This window comes from Trichechus manatus, unplaced genomic scaffold (genome assembly GCF_000243295.1).
Source record: "Trichechus manatus latirostris isolate Lorelei unplaced genomic scaffold, TriManLat1.0 scaffold00078, whole genome shotgun sequence".
NCBI classification, from domain to species: Eukaryota; Metazoa; Chordata; class Mammalia; order Sirenia; family Trichechidae; genus Trichechus; species Trichechus manatus.
The window spans coordinates 1,866,873-1,871,871 of record NW_004444014.1 but is presented as its reverse complement, the minus strand read 5'-3'; positions in this window follow the sequence as shown (position 1 = coordinate 1,871,871).

Genomic DNA, 4,999 nt, shown 5'->3' with positions numbered 1-4,999 from the left:
CAGGCTCTTCTTACTGGAACCCTTCGTCCAGTGCCATGGGGAAAGTGCAATTCCCCTTCTGCACTGTTGCTCATTACCAAGAAAAATGATGACTTGATGGTCTTCCAGCAAGAGAGAACAATCTATTTCGTTTGGAAGTTTGGTAATTGATTAGGGCAATAGATTTTCTTCAGGACAGCCTCTCTGTGAGAGCATGGCTCGGGCACAAGATTTACATACATCAGACTCTGTGCCTTCAAAGTTAGTCTTAGAGGATGAGATCACAGCCCATTACTGGAGTGGCTGGTGGCTGGAAGGGTGGGGAAGGTGGAGTGGAATTCCCAGACATCATTTCTCAACAAAGAGGGCCATGTCTAGTTCAGAACGCTTTCAAGGACATTTTCTGTCAGTAACTTTTAGGTAAATCCATTGCCAAGAGTCTATCCACTCTGGTTTTTGATCAGAGCAGGTGATTCTTTGAGGGTCTCTGCTGACTAAGCTTCATTGTATGTGGGCACCAGAGACTTACCATTAGCATGTATGGTCACATTCAAGGAGAGAGACCAATGATAGCCACTATGCCATGGCTGCACCACAGCCTGAGCAAAGTGGTATCCTGGGAGCTTACATCATGGGGTCACTGTAGAGATCAGCAGGGTCAGCCTTTAGCAAACACCTAGTCCCTACTCCAAACACTATTCAGGGAATGTCCTGATCTTAAATACCACCCACCTCCGACTTTTACCTCTGACTCTCTCCTTGAGTCTCTGGACAGACTCTCTAGGACAAACTCTCAAACCTGTCCAGTTGGTTTCTAATTATTTGTAAAGCAGCAAAAAGAACCCTTTGTTTTTTCAAAAGAACGATCATGGAGACATTTCCTTCTGTTAAAGAACCAGGTAAGAAATTAGCTTCTTTGCTTAACGAGAGTACCCATAAACCCATTGCAGTGAAGTCACTTCAAGCTCACAGAGACCCTATAGGAGAGACTAGAACTACCCCATAGGGTTTCCAAGGAGTAGCTGGTGGATTTGAACTGCCAACTTTTTGGGTAGCAGCCCTAGCTCTTAGCCACTATGCCACCAGGGCTCAGGTTAGAAACTCCACCCCTTTTGTTTCTCTTACCCCCACTCTGGTACCTATGGCAGAGTTTGAAAAGTCACTGATGTGTTCAGACCCTTCATTTTACAAAGGAAGAAGCTGAGGGCCAGAGAAATAAAGTGACTTGGCCAGGTTCACACACTTATTTTAGTGGCAAATTTGGGAGGAGAACCAAGGTCTCTGTGGTACTGTGACCTTTCCATTTTATAGTACTGCCTGATGTTGACTGAAAGAGGATAGAAGGGAAGGAGGGAAAGAAAACATATATATATATATATATAAAAAAAAGACAGTCAATACATTCTGGATGAGTTTAAGTGAATTTAATTTTCTCCTCTCTGGCCCCAGAATTAGCACAGCCTTACACTTGGTCTGGCAGCACACCCACCCAGCTACCCCCTCCCCAAAAATCCAATTTTTAGGTTTTGTTAAAATTTCTCACTATCAATCAACTTTGAATTTTACAATTAAGAATTCCTATAGCTAGTTGAAGGAGCCCTGGTGGCGCAATGGTTATGCACTCAGCTGCTACTAACCTAAAAGTCAGCAGTTCGAATCCTCCCAGTGACTCTTAAGGAGAAAGACCTAGCGATCTGCTGCCGTAAAGATTACAACCACAAAAACCCCATGGGGCAGTTCTACTCTGTCCCATGGGGTCACTATGAGTCGAAATCCTCTCAACAGCCCACAGCAACATAGCTGTTGTTGGTTTGGGTGTGTAAGGCTGTTGTTGGTTTAGCTGGATAATTTAAAGGAGAGGATGCGGAGCATGCCCTGCTTCGTTTCCAAGAACAGTCTGTCTTAAAGCCCTCTTTCTCTGAGTCCTGTTTCCTGTGACATACAGTTTTGTGAACTACAAACCCAACGATCACATCAACTAGTGCTCTTGCCCCAGGTCTGCCCTCCCAGGCCCCACGCAGTAGGCAGTCAGCGGAGGTGAGCTGAGAGGGGCACCGAGTCTGGCTTGGACGGTCCGGTGTTGTTTCTTCCTCTGCACTCCCCTTGATCCTGCTTGTACTCTATTTCCAAGTCTACTTCATGTGGAAACAGAGGCTCAGGAAGATTAAGCCCCACCCAATGCCAACTAGCTAGTCACTATGAATCATGCTTAGAATCCAGGTCTTACTAGTGTCATTATTTTATCAGTTTGAGTGAAGTATAGAAACCTACCTGGCTTTATATTCCTTTTCACTCCCCCAGTTATAATACAGTTTTCTTAAATATTTTCTCTAAATACATTTAGGACCACACTCTTTCTACACTCTTCACAATCACTCCTTAAAGTTCATTTGAACTCAGAGATGCTATAATCATTATGACAAGGCAGTTTCTTTAAAATCATAATATCCAGAATTCATATTTGCATTAAAAGCACCTGAAAACTCTTCCATTTTCAATCATTCATTCACTGAACAAATATTTATTGACAAACTACTTCTTGCCATACCCATGAATGGTATGCTAATTCTGCTCAATGTGGGAAGATAACAGGAAGCCATTTTGACACTTACATGTCCTCAACATATGCCAGGAGAAATCAGGGCCATCGTCACACTTAATGGGATTCTCATTGTTTTTCTATTGGGTTTTCAAGGTAATCACTGAATTTTGCGTTTGCATTGGTCTTTTCTGTTTTTGATAAGTTGGTAGACAGGGAGAAGAAAGCCATGATGTGTAGGAAGAGATCCATTGTTTAAATACACCAGTTAACATTATAATGAACGTATATGTTTTTCAGAGATGCCCTCTTGTCCTACCCCAGTGCATGTAAACATTAGGTAATTCGTATTAGTTACTGTCATGGATTGAATTATTATGTCCCCCCAAAAATATGTGTATCAATTTGGCTGGGCCATGATTCCCAGTATTGTATGATTGTGTACCATTTTGTAATCTGATGTGATTTCCTTATGTGTTGTAAATGCTGTCACTGTGATGTAATAAAATGGATTAGAGGCAGTTATATTGATGAGGTCTACAAGATTAGGTAGGGTATTAAGCCAATCTCTTTTGAGATATAAAAGAGAGAAGTGAGCAGAGAGACATGGGAACCTCATACCACCGGAAAAGCAGTGCCAGGAGTGAAGTGCATCTTTGGACCTGAAGTTCTTGTGCAGAGATGCTCACAGGGTGTGCTGCCAGACCAAGTGTAAGGCTGTGCTAATTCTGGGGCCAGAGAGGAGAAAATTAAATTCACTTAAACTCATCCAGAATGTATTGACTGTCTTTTTATATATATATGTATATATATATATGTTTTCTTTCCCTCCTTCCCTTCCATCCTCTTTCAGTCAACATCAGGCAATACTATAAAATGGAAAGGTCACAGTACCACAGAGACCTTGGTTCTCCTCCCAAATTTGCCACTAAAATAAGTGTGTGAACCTGGCCAAGTCACTTTATTTCTCTGGTCCTCAGCTTCTTCCTTTGTAAAATGAAGGGTCTGAACACATCAGTGACTTTTCAAACTCTGCCATAGGTACCAGAGTGGGGGTAAGAGAAACAAAAGGGGTGGAGTTTCTAACCTGAGCCCTGGTGGCGTAGTGGCTAAGAGCTAGGGCTGCTACCCAAAAAGTTGGCAGTTCAAATCCACCAGCTGCTCCTTGGAAACCCTATGGGGTAGTTCTAGTCTCTCCTATAGGGTCTCTGTGAGCTTGAAGTGACTTCACTGCAATGGGTTTATGGGTACTCTCCTTAAGCAAGGAAGCTAGTTTCTTACCTGGTTCTTTAACAGAAGGAAATGTCTCCATGATCATTCTTTTGAAAAAACAAAGGGTTCTTTTTGCTGCTTTACAAATAATTAGAAACCACCTGGACTGTCAGATTGTAGGTTTCTGTTTATTGAGTTTCTGTCATGTCATAGACATCCTGCTCAATTCTGCAATGTAAAGACAGGAGAGGTGGAGGACATAGTCCACGGCTCCATGGACTTCACTCAGTGCCATGATTAACCATGGTGGTTAAGTCAGTGTTGGGGGCACCCAGATACAGCACTCTGAGAAGGAGGGCTGTTAAGAGCAGAGAAAGCTTCACAGAAGGGTGAAACTTCAGTCAAGCCTTAAAAGTTGAGCGGTTCTACAAGAGGAGACTGGCGAGCACATTGCAGACAGGGAGAGCTATTCACTCCCTCCTTTGAGTTCTCACTGTGTGCTGTCTTAGAAAACAAACAGCTGGGTGCCAAGGACACAGAGGAGAAAGAGACAGACAGGGTCCCTGCTCTCGTGGGGCTTGCGGTTTGGTGAGATGTGCGTAAGTTACAAAGGACACAGTGGGCTCAGGGCCCAGCTCGATTTGGTGGGCTTCATGGTAAGGACAGAGCTTTTCCCATGAATTCGTCTGACTCTAGCTTGAGGAAGGCTGCCTGAGTCGGCAGCAGGGCAGACAAAGTGACCTCTCCAAGTAACTTCTCATGAGACACAGCCCTGGCTGATTCGGTTTGGCTGGGATTCCGAGACATTCCAGTATCTGCACAAAGGGCAAGCCCTCACCCCAGCCGGGGTGACCTCAGCCCTCTCTCTCCCAATAGATAATTATGCCCTTAGGTCTCCAAAGCAAGCCCCAGAGTGGGTAACCCTTGGAAGTGACATGCTCTTTTCTGATGGGAATTGAAGGATCTGGAGTAGCCAAAAGGCTTCTCAGCAGGAGGGTTTGTTATTCTTTTATTGTGGTATTAAACCCCAGGCTAGCATTACATAAACATCCATGCTGCTATCCAGCTTGCCGAATTAGCTTCTTTTGACAGGCTTTATCAGGGCCAGTCTCACCCGGGAGGTGAAGGCACCCACCAGTTCTTGGCTAGGGAATTGTAAATCCTGGAACTCAGTGAACCTCAAACCCGGACCTTCCCCTCTAGATCTTCTTCACCTTTTGACTGCTGCCTGAAATTCTACCGTTGGGATTTGGGACATTCAACTTAAGA